The sequence below is a fragment of the Sciurus carolinensis genome, chromosome 12, assembly GCF_902686445.1.
Source record: "Sciurus carolinensis chromosome 12, mSciCar1.2, whole genome shotgun sequence".
Taxonomy (NCBI): domain Eukaryota; kingdom Metazoa; phylum Chordata; class Mammalia; order Rodentia; family Sciuridae; genus Sciurus; species Sciurus carolinensis.
In genome coordinates, this window is record NC_062224.1 from 24,449,095 (window position 1) to 24,467,144 (window position 18,050).

Sequence of the window (18,050 nt, forward strand, 5' to 3'; positions counted from 1 at the left end):
GAGGATATATTTGGAACCACATGAAAAGGTTCTAGTATATATGAAAAATGCTGATTTTTCAGTTACCCTATTGAAATATTGACAATATCAAATGCATTTTAGTATTTTTGGAAATCATGCTAGAGAACCATGTTGACAAATCTCGCACTGAGTTCTGTCCCATTTGAGAATGTTTCCAAAGCTTCCCGGGATGCGTAGCTTCTGACTTTTTATGATGGTGTATTAATTATGGAGTGATGTCAGATTAGAAAAAGGTTCAAGATGAAGCACAGCAAATATCTCCTGAATCATCGTGAAATGCAAGGTTAATGCAAGATATAGATGTGTGTGCTTAAAGGTGTATTGATTATGTGTCAAGGGGTGGTGTAAGAGCACATTTCAGTAGGTCTTCTTTAAACGTTTTCAGATGAGTGCTTTACAGAGTGGTTCCCGGGAATGTCAGGGCGTAAGAGAGATACAAACATAGCCATGTGTGGCACCCTGTCTTCCAGATCATCAAGCCCCATTCAGAGTCTCTAGAGGAAGAGGAAGTTGAATTATTTTTTCCTCTGTTTCTTCTCTATAGTTAGCATTACTGGGCAGACCTAGGCTTTTAACAGTAGAAGGGGGATCTAGAGTAATTTTTATGAACTAGTAACCAGCACATTTCAGAGACTGAGTAAACAGATTATTCTTGTTTCTTCTGTGTTCAGGTTTGCTGCTGGAATTCAGCAAAGTCCTGCTAATGAATCAAATGGTTCTGCAGGTCTCTCTACTTAAACTTAGGGGCATAGGCATAACCATGAAAGCAGGACCAGATTTGAATGGCCATGATTGTTTATTGCAACTCTGGAAACCCAGTATTAACTTTATAATTAGCTTTGCATTTTCTTGGTGGAGTCTTGGAGGAAGTGGCTTTGCATTTAGCTGTGTTTACCTTTCTACATTTTCTTTTGATTCATTCCCTTAGAATTTTAGAAGGAACTAGAAGACAACTAGTTCTATGTGTGCATCCCTGAATTGCACCAATGATTAGACTGGTGGTCTGTTATACCTCTGCTTCAGCTCAGCAGTCTAAAAAGCCATTTAGACAAAAATCCTTGATTAGCTCCCCTGGTGCTCATTATCCATCAAAGACAGGTGCAAACCCAACACAGGGAGTCTGGAGGAATAGAACGGCTGTGCTCAGTGCTGGGTCTTCAGATCTGGAATGTAGAAGGGAGTTAAATGGTTGCCTGCCAGTGTTGAACAAGGTCTTTAAACATGACTTCATTATCTATTAATTGATCAAGATTATGAATTCCACCAAATTCAGGCTGTGCACAAGAGCAATAATACTGCATAAATGTGCACATCAGTGTGGAAGGGTATGCCCTATACACAGATTTTTCTTTTTTTCGGGTACCAGGGATTGAACTCAGGGGCACTCGACCACTGAGCCACACCCCCAGCCTTATTTTGTATTTTATTTAGAGACAGGGTCTCACTGAGTTGCTTAGCACCTTGCCATTGCTGAAGCTGACTTTGAACTTGCAACCTTCCTGTCTCAGCCTCCCAAGTCACTGGGATTATAGGTGTGTGCCACTGTGCTCAGCCACAGATATGTTTTTGATGGTCTCTTCATTTGGATAACCTGCATTGACCTCTCATGGCAACTCTCCCCACAGTGTCCCCAGGCTCCTGAGCCTCATGCCTGTCATCTCTATGCTTTCCTCTTCCTTGTCCCTGTCCCTTCATCTGAATTCCTCTGCTCTGCCCCTGGTTCAGGCTCTTACCATGTTTGGCCAATAACCTCATTGACCCCTTAACTGGTCTCTCTGTTCTAGTCTTTCTCCTTTTGTGTTTTTTTCTGGCCTCCACAGTTATCTTTCAAAACATGAGGTCACATTACTCAGTGTCCAAACTCCTTTGATGGCTCCTCATTGCGGACAGAAAAAAGCAAGAACCAAAACAAATTGGGTTTTGACATGCAGGGGCTTTCAGAACCTGCCTTCTGCTACCACTTTGTTTACCACCCTTCTCTCAGCCACCCTGTTCTACAGCCCTGATGTCTTCATCAAGTTTAGCTGAAGTTTCAGTCTCCTCACCTACAAAAAGGGAATTATAAAAAACTTGATTTCATGGGCTTAAGGGTTCATCGGAATACTCAAATTGAGTTTCAGGCATATACTAAGGAGTTAATAAAATACTTACTTTGCATCATGATAACTCAGCACAGTGATTTGACCTTTTATTCCTGCTGATCTGGTGCCTCCGTGTGTAAGAGTTTCCTTGGCCTTTAAGACTTACTGCCTTTGTGAAGGTATTCTGAATCTTTCAGGCAACTGCTGTGAACTCTTTATGCATTCATTATAGTTTTGTAATTGAGTATCCTTCAATTACATCACTTATCAAAAAAGCCTGTCTTATGCTGTAGTTGTGTTCGGCTACCCATTCGAGGTGCTTACCTGCTGAGACTGGATCACCTAGGTTCTCAGCCTGAGGTGGGAGGTGAGTTAGGGGTGGAGAAAGCTGTAAGAGATTGTCTTCTTAAAGGGATCATTTCTGGCAAGTGTTTCAGGTTCTGAGAGTGCATGTCGCAATACTCTAATGCACTGCTGATGCTAACCACCTGGAGTTAGCATGAGCTCCACAGGTTATGGGCGTAGTCCCCAAGAAGACTGCCCTCACTTCACATGCCAGCCACAAGTTCAGGAGTTCTCAAGTTGCACGCATTTCTGTCCAACTGGCTACCATTTTAAGAGTTCATACAACCATCTCTGATGTGATAATTAGCATGGATGATTCACAGAGCCCAGGAAACTGCTGTACTTAAAATTGTTTAATCATAAAAGATACTAATCAAATGAAGAGACACACAGGGCAAAGTATGAGAAATTCCTGGGCATGGAGCTTCCCTCTTTGCTGCATGGGATCAAGATTTGTTACCTGCCCAGCACATTGATGTAGTCATCCTCCAGAAATCTGTGTCAAGCTTTGGTGTCCAGAGTGGTTATTGGGGGTTCATTACCTAAGCATGATTGACTGCTTCATTGACCATGCGATTGTTCAATCTCCACTCCCCTCCCATCTCCTCCCTGGAGGGTATCAGCTGAATCGCCTTATCCAAAGTCCCAACTTGATCACATGGTTGGCCCTTTTGGAGACAACTGCCCTCACTCAGACTTCTTGAAGACAAAAGTGTGGTCCAAGGGACTCATGAATAATAGAGAAACACCAATTACTTGGAAAATTACAAGTATTTAGAGTATCCCTCCCAGGAACTAGGGACCAAGGCCAACTTCTTCATTATACAACAGTTGTGCTCCACCCTGCCTCCTCAAATGTACTGTTTGTTCACTTTATGAACTTTCCTATTCCATTACAAGGATGATGATGTGAAGGCCACCATCTTTATTTAGTCAGCCAGTAGATGTTGGGTAAGATAAATGAACAGTTTGGTGCCTGCAAACAGGAGGTGGGTGGGAGGACCTAGCCTTGGAAAGAACCTCAGAATAACTCTCTAGATTTGGTTTTTATAAATAAGCAAGTCTTTCATACAAAGCAAATTATATTCTCCAGGGAAGGAATGGTCCTCATAGCCTTCCTATATTCCAATACTTAGTGTGGGCTCCAAAAGTTTCCCCTTGAGAGGACAGTGCCTCGCTGGCTTTGTCGGGGGCATGGTGAGCCCTGTTGGTTATCTGAATAATACAGCTCAGCCTTATTCCAGGCATCCCTGGCCAATGAGAAGTTCCTTTCTTTCCACAAGGATCTGTGTGATGGTCCCTGATGGAGCTGGCCATGTTTGGACAAATAATGCACAAAAATGGACAAATAATGGACAAAAAAATGCAAGCACTTCTGCCTAAGTGAAATACTGAAACTTGCATCTAGATTACAGGTCATTGACATGCACCTGAAAAAAGGACGATAAGGGTAATGTCTACAAAGGTAGTTCATAGAAATTGCTTTGTTACACTATGTTTTCCAGTCTTGGGAGCGAATCCCATGTTTTAGGCAAAGGGTCATAAACACATTCACTTGCATATCACATATGTATTTTCCCCAGAAAACAGACTTACTTTATTTCTTGAAACTTAATTTCCTCAGGTATTAATGGATTGATCCCTGATGAATGAAAGGTCTTTACAGTCTTTTGTAGAATTTAATTTTCTTCAATGTTCTGTCTTTCCATTTCCATTTCCGGCCCTTCATAAACAACTTAGCGGGATCAGTGCTTCTCCCCTGACCCCTCTATACTCTGTTTTTCTCTCCCTCTCTCTGTTTAAAATATTTTCTGTTGCCAGTGACGTAGTTCTCCAATTTTCTTAACATTACGTGAAATTTCTATTTAAAAATTTCTAAATGCTTCAGGAACATAATAATTAAGGGTTATTCCTGTCAGGAATAGAAACACCATATTAGCACAGTTCTTCCTCCGAGACTGCTAAAGAAGGAAAATCCTGTTTAGAGGGTTTGCCTCTGTGGTCTTTTTTTAAAATAGTAGTTATGTAATGTGAGGTTTAATTGGCCAGGAGTCGGGAAGCTGTGTGTCTCTTGTAAACTATGCTCCGGAAGTCTCAGTGGCCAGTATATGTACCTATAATTTGTTCATGGCGGTCACCTTGCAGGAAGCGTCCTGCATGATGGTTGTTGGGCAGATGTTGAAAGAAGAGCATATTGTCATTTCTTTTCTACAGTGATAGGTATATAACAGATGCTGAATAAACAGGTGTTGATTGACTTTAAAAAATATATTGATTTCAAATGGGATGCAGCAGGCCTCAGAAGTCTGGTTTCTTTCTCTGGCATATCCTGATGAACCAGGAGAGCTGGCCACCCAGGATTTAAAAATTAATTCCATAGGAGGAGAAAACAGGTGGTAACATAAAAAGGTACCTGAATAGAGGAGGGATCAAGTAATTCTCAGAAGGAACCAACAGGGGAATATTTGTGAACTCCCATCTGTATCAACACACAGACACTGAAGAAAGCACATTAAATCCAGAAGTGTCACCAGCGTGGGATGGGGGTGGGACAGTATTAAATTGAGATCACAGAGAAGTTTGCTGTACAAAAGGAACATGTCTAGTAGGTAAGTTCACGTATGGGAAGAAACAAACTTGAAGGTAAAAAAAATGTCAGGGAGCATTTGAATGAGAATGGAATGAAATGAAGGAAAATAGAAGTGACCTCATCTCAAGGTTGGCTGTACTGTTTTAGGACTGGACACGTAATGGAGGCTCTTCAACCTCCTGATACTTTGGCATGATGAGGTATCTGCTGAAAGTGCAAGAGAGAATATTAGTTGATTTCTTGGTTTGCTTGTGTTTGTAGTTTCTCTCCTTTCAAGCTTCTTTGGTCTTAAATTTGGAAAACAAGTCAGAATTGGGGAGTGGGGTTGAAGTTGTGAGAACTTTGGGACAATCGGACTCTGTTATGTTGATGTTTGTGTGCGTGAAAGGAGGAATTGTTGGTCACACCACACCCAGACTTTATGAAAAATTAGCCACAGTGTAGGAGAGGAGGGAAAGACCATGTTTGTTCAAGAAGCCCTAAATTCTGAGAACTCTGTGGTTAGGAGCCACATACTTTTGCTCCTACCAATATATTTCTAAGCTGAAAATTAGCCTTTAATAAAGATTTCCTGAGAAAACAAAAGGAACTGTGTTAGCTTTTCATTATTATAATAAAATGCCTGCAGTAAGTTAGCTTATATAGAGAAAAGGTTTATTTTGGATCACAGTTTTAGAGGTTTCAGTCCATGCTTGGGTGAACCTGTCAGGTCTGTGGTGAAGCAGCAGGGAGTATCTAGAGTAGTGAAAACATTTAAATCATGGTCAAGACAAAAGACAAAAGGAGGAAGAGCCTATGGTTCCACAGTCTCTTTCTAGGGTCATGCCCCCAATGATCCAAGACCTCCTGCTAAACCCCACCTCTCAGTGCCAACCTGGAGATCAAGTCTTTAACCTAAAGACCATTGGGGGACATTTTATCCAAATTATAGCAGAAGGAATAAAAAGAAAGGTACCTCCTGAGAGATAGAAAACTTTGAAAAATAAATTTCTGATAGAAAAAGTGGCAATTACTTCAGAAAAAGGGAAGACTATACTTAAAAAAAAAAAAAAAAAAAAAAAAAAAGCAACATTATGGTATCCCTGGAGCTCTCTGAGCTCAGATTAGTACAACACACAGTTTAAAAGATGGATGGTAGAATTCAGGAAAGGGCACAAACAGTAAAAAGAGAATCAGGGAAGTTCAAAGCCAAGGTGAGCAATGGCTTGTGGAGAAGTCGAAAGACAAAGGAGCTTTCAAAGCACTTGTTCTGAGAAAGACAGACAAACCATGACATGGGTAAGAGATTGTGATAATAAACGATGGCAAAGAAAAAGAGTTATTTGAACTCTATTTAACTTTCATCCTTTCAACAAAAATAATAGAATTATAACTAGAATTGACCCACAAATATCATTAAGAGAACAGGGATGGGCTGTGCTTAGTGGTAGAGCACTTGTCTGGTCGGCAAGGCTCTGGGTTGATTTGCTATCGTCATTGTTGTTTTGGGGGTGTACCTGGGATTGAACCCAGGTGTGCTTAACCACTGAGCCACATCCCCAGCCCTTTTTATTTATTTATTTAAAATATTTTTAAAAATTTGTTCTTTTTAGTTACACATGACAGTAGAATGTATTTTGACATATTATACACACATGGAGTACAACTTCCTGTTCTGGTTGTACATGATGTAGAATTACATTGGTTGTGTATTCATATATGTACATAGAAAGTTAAGTCCGATTCATTCTATATCTTTCCTATTCTCATTCCCCCTCCCTTTCTCTTTATTCCCCTTTGTCTAATCCAAAGTACTTCTATTCTTCTTTACCCCCTTACTTATTGTGCTTTAGTATCCGCGTATCAGAGAGAATGGCCTTTGGTTTTTGGGGATTGGCTTATTTCACTTAGCACAATATTCTCCAGTTTCATCCATTTACTGGCAAATTCTATAATTTAATTTCTCTTTAAGACTGAGTAATAATATTCCATTGTGTATATAAACCACATTTCTTTATCTGTTCATCTGTTGAAGGACACCTGGGTTAGTTCCATAGCTTAGCTATTGTGAGTTGGGCTGCATCACTGTAGTATGCTGATTTGAGGTCCTTTGGGTATATGCTGAGAAGTGGGATAACTGAGTGAAATGGTGGTTCCATTTCAAGTTTTCTGAGGAACCTCCATGTTGCTTTCCAAAGTGGTTGCACCAATTTGCAGTCCCACCAGCAATGTATGCGGGTACCTTTTTCCACATTCTCACCGACATTTATTGTTACTTGTATTCTTGATAATTGCTTTCCTGACTTCCCTGGCCCTTTTAGATATTTTATTTAGAGACAGTGTCTCGCTGAGTTGCTTAGGGCCTTACTGGGTTGCTGAGGCTGGCTTTGAACTTGAGATCCTCCTGCCTCAGCCTCCTGAGCTGCTGGGATTACAGGTGTAATTACAGGTACATCCAGGAAGGCCCTGGGTTTGATCCCCAGCACTGGAGGAAAAAAAGTACAACTTAGGATAGTAGGATAGTCAATAGAAAGAAATCCGCAAGCCATTCTTCATTTGGGATAAAAGAAGGTTGAATCTCTAGATCCAGATAAGAGCATCTTGGAGATGCATTGTGCAGATGTGTTCCTGGGACTAAAACCATGGTACCATGGCCCTGAATAGCAAGAGATGGTGTGTTGGAATGAAGGCAAGGGCTTTTGGGCTCAGTGGGTTTAGTTACTTCACCTTGCTGTGCCTTAGTCCCCTGTCTGTAAGATGGTGGTGCATGTCTGCAAAATGAAAATGCTGAGTTTCATAGGAGGGTAAAAATAGCCCCGACTGCCTCTTCTGGTGCCCGTAAGAAATACATACATAAGATAATCTGTGTGAATAGTTGGCATGGAGTAGACACCATGGAAGCGTTAGCTCTAATTATTCCTGCTTATTCTTTTTGAGAAATTGTCTGTAAAAGAGCTTTGGGGATGGGAAAAATTTCCATTTAACTTTTTAGAAAGGGGATGAGACAGATTGTAGAAATTATAGCCTAATAAATGTGACATTAATTCCTGGCAACATTTGTCATATGGGTGAGTGCAGAGATGGTTTGGAAAGACTTCAAAACAGAGTCCTGATGGGCTCTGGCGTGGTTTGCTAGTCTTGCCATAACGAAGCACCATGAACGGTGTGGCTTAGATGGCAGTAAGTTCGTGCCTCCCAATTCTGGGGGCTGGACATCTGCAGTCAAGGTGTTCGAAGGGTCAGTTTCTTTGAAGGACTGTGAGGACAGCTGTCCAGGCCTCTCTCCTCACATCCTCTTGTTTGTCCTAATCACCTTCTTTTATAAGGACACCAGTTCTTGGACTGGGAGTATAGCTCAGTTGGTAGAGTGCTTGCCTCACATGCACAAGGCCCTGGGTTCAATCCCCAGCACCACAAAAAATAAATACATAAATGAGGACCAGTCCTGTTGACGTAAGGGCAAACCTAAGGGCCTCATTTTAACCTGATCACCCCTGTGAAGACCCTGTCTCTATAGAAGGTCACTTTAAGGTTACATGAGTTAGGACTCCAACACTTTCTTTTTGAGGGGACGTATTTAATTCAACCCCTTATAAGTTCACTACTAAAAAGCCCAGCGGAGCAAAAACTAGCCTTATTTTTCAGAATAAAAGAAATATATATGCACTGAACTTGGAATTTTGAAAAGCATAGTCAATGATGTCAATTTTTGTATATCTGTTATACCTTGATAGAACTTAAAAGAAGGTTAGAGTTTAAAAAAGTGAAGAAATAGAGACTGACCGACAAGTGGGTCAGAGTATCTTTCTTCCTTTGACATGTATTCTCAAGACTCTATTATTTTCCAGGTGTTATAAACTCCTTTTCTGTCTAGGATGTTTGCTTTGTGACAATACTACTACTACTACTACTAAACTTTTTTGTGATATTATGATTATTTTTGCTTTGTGGTATTATATGCGAAAGCTTGTGAAACAATTAGGAGACTGTTCTCTGATGGATCGTTCCTTGCTCATCGGAGAATGGTCTTCAAATATTTATAGGGAAATGAATTTCAGTTTCAAATGGAAAAGACAAGAAGAAATACGGTTTAAATTTTCATGGAAAGTGACACAGTTCTCATCACTCTACTCAAAAAGGGGGAAAATCTCCTGACAGTGACCTTGGCTGTAGTTCAATGAAAATGTCCTAGTGTGGAGATTTATAATCTTCACAAGCCTGGAATTTAGGATTTATATTTCAGTTTCAAATTTTTATTATTCATTTTACCATGAAACTTCCTCCGCCAACTTCACTTTCTTAAAACTTATTTTATTGAGTAACACAGCATTTTATCTGTGTTTCAAGAGTTAGTTGGATAGACTCTGGTAGCTGGCGCTTTTGACCTAGCATCAGTAGCGGGCTCCCAAAGGTAGCGCATTGGTGAGGCTGCCTGGGTGCACCCTGTGGTAAGCACTGGGCAGCCCCCATTTGTTTGCAGTGGACATGGCCCCTATAAGCCTGTTCTTCCAGGTGAGCTTTGTGAGATAGAAATCTTATCCACCCATGGAGTTAGTGTGCTTTGAAAAGCAGCAGCCCCGCCCCCCCCCCCCCCCAACGCTTGTCCCTGTCCCCCATCCATGTGAGAAACTAATCCCAAACTCACTCCTGTTCCCTGGTCATGGTCAGATCCTAGCTTTCAGTGCCTCCCCCACCCCCCAGTGTTTCTGTCTTGAATTAATCGTTTTTGGTAACTCAGTTTACATCTGCACAAAAGTAGACTTGTACTTTTTTTTGCATTGTACTTACAACCACGTGGGAAAGAGGCCCGATGAAAAAGCTCTCCCCGTCTTTAAAGAAAGGACAAAGCTTCTTTGCCAAATGACCTGAGTGTAATTCCTCCTCTCCCAGGATAAATGAATGCCTCTAAGAGCTTTCCTTCCTTATAGTTTCTACTGTTTTTTTCTATTTTTTACCACTGGATTGTCCAGAAATCCAGCGCATGTGGTAAGATGGATATTTTATTTTTAACTTTCCTAAAAACCTTTGTTCTAAACTATGGGGTCTGGGCCTTGCCTGAGACTAGAGGGTGGTTACCCACATGGCAGTTATAGACACAGCAAAGGCAGGTGGGCTGGGGCCAAGCTCACCTCTGGGGCCTCCTTCCCAATCATGTGGTGGGGCTGGTCCCAGAGAGGCAGTGATTATAAGGAGGAAAAGGTAAAATGGATGTTTATAGAGAACTGGCCCACCCTGCCTCAGTGACCAGCTGGCACTCCTTGTCCAAGGCATCCCCTCCCTGGCTGGTTTTCTTTCTAGAACTGGGCAGTGCTCTACCTATTTCGGTATTCTAATCTTTGCAAATGTCACAGTTGGCACAACTTTTGGAGTCTTAGCTATAAAGTGATTATCTGAGATATGAGTGTGAATTTTGAAGTTGAAGTGCTAAATTTTTATAGGCAGAGTACTCAACATTTCAAAAGTACTTATGTGTATTTTCCAAATGGGAATGTGTTTCCAAATTATTTTAGATTTTTGTATAAGATTTAGATTCTGAATAAGAGTTTTGAGAAGAAAAAATTTTTTCCCCTGCCTGTTAGGTTTAAATGTCAGCTCTAAAAAAAAAAAATTTACTCATGAAAAACATATCAAAGCCACTCTTGGCTGTGAAGATTTGTTTTATGATGTTGTTACTTAAGGCAAATGCGTGTACGTCGTCTCCCTAACATTTTGAATAACGCAGAGAGTTTGGGCTGCTGTTTTTGAGAGTTGTGCTTTTCTCCTACCCTGTTTCACATCGTGGGCCTCTAAACATACAGGTGTTGCTGGAGCCCGCCAGTGTGGAAGACAAGATTAGTGGTACAGCTTGTGTTGCTGCTTACTTTCTAAATTGGACTTTAATGTTTGCTTTAAAGAATAACTATTCCCTCTATGGTATGAACAATATAATAAGTTCTCTGCTGAACTGGAGAATTGTTCTCTTTATGATTAAGTTGACTTTTAAGTAAACAGAAACACTGCAGAAGGTGAAGCGTATTTCTGGAAAATGTACATCCTATCTATATTCATTCTGGACATTTTCGGTTTTGATTACGTGACTTTAGGTTTTGTACCATTTAACAAATAAATATAACACAGTCCTGTATTTTACTTCTAAGGTGTGAAGACTTTTATTTCTTGTGCTTTTGTTTCAAGAAGTTAATTTAGAATCAATAGCCTTTGCAAACTTGCTGTATAGTATAGTTGTTATAAACCCACGATTTGAAGCCAGACTTATTTACATTTGAGATTTGGACTCACATAGTGTTATAGTGTGACTCTTAAATGTCCCTGCAGAGGGACAGGTTAAAGGTTTGGTCCTCAGCTTGGTTGCCCTGGGAGGCTATAGAACCTTTAAGAGGTGGGCCCTGTTTGGGAGATCTTTAAGCTAAAGGGGGTGCTGCCTGACTCTGACCCTTCTTCTTTTTCCCTTTTGTTTTCTGGGCATAAGGTAAGGGGTTTAACTCTGCCACATGCTCCCACTGTGATGTGTGCACTTACCATAGATTCAAAGCAATGAGATCAACTGACCATGGACTGAACCCTCCAAACGCCTGAGCCAAAATCAGCCTTTTTTCTTTATAAGTTGATTCAGCTCAAGTATTTGTGACAGTGATGGAAAGCTAACACAGAAACATGTCCTCTCCAACCTCAGTTTCCTGATCTGTGAAAGAGGATAATAACTACCAACTAGAGTTGCTGAGAGGTTTGCTTGACACATACATATTAAGTGAACGACTCGTAAATATTAGCCATTTCCATTATCATTTCTCAGTGATGACCTGGTTGACCCGTGGGGTGAGGTAGATAATTCGATCCAAGAAGATTGGAGTTCAGAGACTCTAGGTCAGAGGAAATCCACCAAAGCTAGAAAGGGATGTTTCGACTAAGGAAACCAAGACTGGTTCTAAGTACATAAAGTGGTGGTGTTTTTCTGCAGGGTATTCTCTTGTCCATGGTGCTACAGAGAAGTTGATAGAGTTATTTTTTCCCAAGGTCCCTTTTCATTTCAGAAGAATAAATAGGAAAAAAATTTATGGGCGCTGGACTCCAGGACCAGAGCTTGATGCATTGATCTTTCTTCTTTATCTGAATAGGAAGTTAAGTTACTGTTCTGAGATTCTTGAGTTAAGAGTGAAGTTTGTGCCCTGAATCAAGTTCCATATACTGTTAACTAATGTACGTTTAGGCCAGTTAAAATTTGGAATGAAATTATACCTTCTTGCTTCTTTTTGTTTTTTGTTGCTCTGGATTTATGTTGGATGCTTGTCAGTGGTGGTATCTTTGTCCTTGTGGCCTGTGATGTGAAGAATGCCCAGGGACATTGTATGACATTTGGAAATGGAGGTGTGTAGATGCTCATTGGGTGCCAATGGAATTTTGGGACTAATGCATTTTAAATATTATTCTGGAGCCACTGTCCTTGAAGTCCAAACTGTACAATTAGTTCATCACCTTGGGGCTAAAGGAAAGCCAGACAGATGGCCCTGAAAGAAAATCCATTGTGGATTGTGCTGTGTTGAAATCCCAAATTCTTTGGAACTGACTGGGGTGGAAATAAAATCAGGCTTGACTCTGCCTACCTGCCTCTCAAGCCCAGGATGGCTTGCTTCCTCTGTCCTACTTTTTCATGGTGCGAATTCAGTTACTCCTACTTTTATTCAGCCAGTGGCAGAATTCATTTATACATTTACTTAATATTGATCCAGCATCTAGTATGAAGCAGGTGCTCTCCTGAGCACTGGGAATACAGCAGTGAACAAAGCAAATGAAATTCCCTGCTGTTATGGAGCTTCTATTTTAGTGGGAAGAAGTGGGCAAAAACAACAACAACAACAACAACAACAACAAAATCCAAACAGCAACAATAAAACAAGTAATATATTAGAAAGTACTAAGTCCTAGAGAGAAAAATCAAGCTGGAAATGGAGATAGTGGATTGGATAGGTGGCTTACAATTTAGAATGAGTTGATCAGAAACACCTAATCCTTCTATTGGAGCAAATCTTGGTAGATGTGTTAGTTAGTTTTATGTCACTGTGACCAAAATACTTGACCAGAACAACTCAGAGGAGAAAAAGCTTATTTTGGTCATGGTTTCAGAGGTTCAGTTGCTGGTAGGCCAACTCCATTGCTATATGTCAGAGGTGAGGCAGAACATCATGGTGGAAGGGTGTGGTGGAGGAAAGTGTCTCACCTCATGGTAGCTAGGAACCAGAGAGCGGGACAGAAGGAAGGAAGAGTAAGCCAAGGGGGCAAGATATAACCCCCAAGGGCCTGCCCCCATTGACTGCCTCCTCCAACCATACCCCACCTGCTTACAGTTACCACCCAATAATCCATTCAAATTACTAATCCATCAAATGGACGGATCCACTTCTTAGGTTACAGCTCTCATAATCCAATCCTTTCACCTGTTGTTACATTGACATAGGAGCTTTGGGGGGGATACCTCATCCACACTGAAAGAGTGGAGATGAAGGAACTGGAAGAGCAGGAAGTGTCCGGAGTTTGTAGGAAAGACCAGGCAGTGGCAAGCCTGTGTGGAATGCGGGAGGAGGAGGGTGGAAGAGGAAATTGGGCGCACCTTGCTAATGGAGAGGCAGGCAGAAGGGAGCACGGATGGTTGGGTCCGCGAAAGGCCTGCAAAGCACCAGAGGGCCTGGAGTTGGAGTAGTTCTCAGTGAAGGGGAAGCTGCCTGGGGTGTTATGCAGAGGAATGACCTGGTGTGTGACTTAGGTTTTTAACAGGATCACTCTGGCTGTTGTGAAAAGAAGAGTGACTCCTTGGGAAGAGGGCATTTTATGTGTGTATGCTAAAGGGATAGTCATGCTTAGTGTCACGACATCACCTTGCTATAAGCAAAAGTGTGCTTTGCCATAAAAATGAACCCAGAGTTATCCTGAGGCCATGTACCTTGAGGGACTTTTGTCCCCTGGAAGTTGCTAGGACATGAGAGTTTGAGGAAAAGGACCACACAGGTGGTTTTCATCATTGTCAGTGACAGAGTCGGTACTGTTGACGGCTGCAGGGTGATTACATGATGTATGTTGCTTTATGTGCAAAAATATATCTTTTATTTCATGCACGTTGGCCTAGATTGCTTTAGAGGGAACTCGAGAAGTCTTGCGGGATGACTGGGTCTTGTTTATTTTGCTTCTTTCTCCTCCCTGTTCCTTCGTCCATTTCCCTGCCCTTCAGTGATGACCGGGGCTGGAGGTTGTCCTAACAGACCATATATTTCTGAGTGGTGATCATTAATTTTCCTTGGGATGACTGAGGAAATGTTCCTGTCACTTCTTTTGAATGTAGAGCCCCACCTTAGTGGGAATGAATTCTGACAACGAAACCTTGTTCTGTCGCCAGCATGGAGAGAGGTTGGCACAGTTCCACTTCCTATTAATTTTTTTTTTTTGTACAAGTCGGGCACCTAGGAAAACATTTGAAGACAAAGTTTCTACTTTGTGAGCTAATAATAAATGCCGTGAGCTAGTTTGCCAATTTGCTGGTTTTGGGTTTGTTTTGGGTTTGTTTTGGTTTTGGGTTTGTTTAACTTTTCTACCTAAGATGTACAAAGAATGGGTCCTGCAAAGGTTAATTAGGAGCACGTAATGACTCTGTCTTTTAAACTCTTGAAATCTGAAAATTGATTCACAAGGATAATTGTTCTGAAGTTTTCACATCTCATTTTTACATTTGTCAAACATCCCTGCCATTTTCTTGGCAGTGCAAACGTTCGGAGCCGCGTGGTGCATTTTCCAGCATGTGTGACTTTGCTTCTTCCCCATGTCCTGGAGTCGGGCAGGCCCAGGGATACAGCCTCACTGGGGAGTCCATTTCGGTTTTAATTGGTTGTAAAATATTAGCAGGAAGGCAGAGTTATTTCACATTGAAGTGACTTTTTTGGGAAGTGGCAAATTAAATTTTATGGGAGCAGCTGTTCTGAGCAGAATTTGTCGGAAAGTTGATGAGAATTGAAAGCTTGCAATACTTGGGTCTAAATCCTTAGTTTAAAAAAGATTCAAGCTGCAAATAAACTAGGGTATTAAAATATGGAAAAATATTTTTGTAAATATGTGTTCGAAAACCCTAGGCTCCATCATTTTGCCTTTCAGCTGAAGTCTCTCCAAAACAATCTTTGCTCTGATTTGGCAATGGGAGATGTTATTTACTTCAGCAGTCAATAATGATATGCTAAACAAGGAACATAACTTAGTAGAGAGACTCCCCGAGGGTGGGTATGCTGGGTAAAAAATGTAAGAAAGAGCAGGACCTCTGCACAAGTTCCTCATCCTGGGACACCCCCTCCATGTAACATTGTCTAGTTGGTGCCTTTTCATTCTTTGACACTTAACTCTCAACAGGATTCCTTCCCTGTCCTGTTTTTCTCTATTTATTTGCAGTGATCAAACCCAGAGTCTCGTGCATGCTAGACAAGTGCTCTGCCATTTAGCTATGCCCCCAGCCCTCTGTGTTTTAAACTCTTATAGTATCATGTGGTTCTTTATCTTAGCATTTGGAGAGAGAGAGAGAGAGAGAGAGAGAGAGAGAGAACTTCTTTATCCTATAAACTGCCTGAGATAAGGGAATACTTCATTGTTATCTTTTATTATCATATTGTCACTGCATAAAAACAATACCTAGCATGTTAATGAATGTTTGTTTCATGAAGGAATCCATGAATGGATTGACATTGTTTAGTAATAGCATGGCCAGTTTGAAGATTGACGCATTGCAACCTCAAATTCAAGTGCAGGACCAGGCAACCAGGGTATATGAAGGAAGCAGACTATGAACAACCTGAGTTGTTCTGGGCAACTAGATAGAATGTGCTGGACAGGTGACCGCTGAGTGGCTGTTCTCTTGCCTCTCCCTGTGGGGGCTGATTCTTACCATAGGGGAGCAGGCTTGGATCATGGTAGACTTAAAGTGCTGCTTGGGAAGATGGGACTTGAGTGGAGGACACGAGGGAGGGAGTTTGCTGCAGAACATGGGGCACTGTAGATGCCCTTTGAACAGAGAAGAGAGAGGGTCAGATTAGGAAGTGTTTCAGAACAAAAATTAGGCAGCCGTGAGTTAAAATGTGAAGCTAATGCACTGTCCACATCTGCTACATGAAGCAGGGTGCTGGGACCTGTTTCCTACCTGTTATGGTTTGGATATGAGTTGTCCCCAAAAGCTCACGTGTGAGACAATGCAAGAAGGTTCAGAGGAGAAATGATTGGGCAGTAAGAGTCTTAACCCAATCAGTGAATTAATCCCTAATGGGATTAATCGAAGTGGTAGGGTGTGGCTGGAGGAGGAGGAATTGGGGTGTGGCTATGGGGTATATATTTGTATCTGGCAAGTGTAGTCTCTCTCTGCTTCCTGATCACCATGATGTAAGCTGCTTCCCTCCACCACCCGCTCCTGCCATGATGTTCAGCCTCACCTGGAGCCTGGAGGAATGGAGCCAGCCTTCTATGGACTAAGACCTCTGAAATGGTGGGCCCTCAAATAAACCTTTCCTCCTTTAAAATGGTTCTGGTACAGAGATACAGCCACATCAATGTTCATACTGCTCAATTCACAATAGCCAGACTGTGGAACCAACCTAGATGCCCTTCAACTGATGAATGGATAAAGAAACTGTGATATATATATATATATATATATATATATATATATATATATATACAATGGAATATTACTCAGCTATAAAGAATAATAAAATTATGGCATTTGTAGGCAAATGGATGAAATTGGAGAATATCATGTTAAGTGAGATAAGCCAATCTCAAAAATCCAAAAGACGAATGATCTCACTGATTAGCGGATGATGACACATATCGGGGGGTGGGAGGGGGGCAAGAATGGAAGAAGGAGGGACTGTATAGAGGGAAAAGAGAGGTGGGAGGGGTGGGGGGGGGAAGGAAAAAATAATGGAATGAATCAAACATCATTACTCTATGTAAATGTATGAATATGCAAATGGTGTGCTGTTACTCCATGTACAAACAGAAACAACATGTATCCCATTTGTTTACAATAAAAATAAATTAAAAAAACAAATAAAAAAAATTGTTCTGGTCAGATCTTTTAGTCACAGCAGTGAAATAGCTGACTAAAACACTATCTAAAAGTAGTTTTGCAAATACAAAGACAAACATACCTGAAAAATAGATTTCTGAAATTTATATTCATCTTAGTCTCAGTCTTTCTAGAAACAATAGAAATGGTGAGTGGGGGAGGAAACCATGAGGTAAAGTCAGATGGCAGTGGGTTGAGGATGGAGTGGGAAGTAGAAAAGGAAAGTCAGTGAATGGAGGCTCCTCTTTTGAGAAGTTAAAACAAAACAAAACAAAACAAAACAAAACAAAACAAAAAAAAAAACAAGCAAGAAAAGAGACAGGAGAAGAAGCAGAATCAGAGGAAAATACCAGAAACATACAAGGGAGGGCGGAGGCATTTACTCTGTCAGCGAGGATCCCTTCTCCTTAGATAATGGGTGAAGAGCCCAGTTCCTGAGGTAGAGACAGTGAGACCTTGTCAGGAAATAGGAGGAGCCACAAACTCAGAGAGGACAGTGTGTGGGGTTGAGGTTTTGCTTTGGGGAAGATGTGTGTAGGATGGAGTCCTAAAATGTATTTCCATTTCCACTTTTGTCACAGATTTTATTAACAGGTGCTGAAGAAATATTCTTGGAAAGACTGAGGCAAAACTTTGCTTGCTTTTTCCTTCTGATTGAAAGCTCACCAGAACCCTCAGGCACTTCTGAAATCTTGACTAGGAAAAAGCACTCAGAACCGTGCCAAGGAAGGATCTTGTGGACGTTGCTTTTCTGGGTGGAATCTTGCAGACTAAAACCCTTCACACTTATCTCAGGAGCCCTGGTAGCTTTGCAATCAGATAACTGTGTCCAAAATGGTTCTAAGTATCATCAGTCACAAAGTAGCATAAAATATAAGATGACTGCAGAAATTCAGTAATATCTTTGCCATGTGGTAATGCCCTAAGTTGGCAAGTACTTTCATAG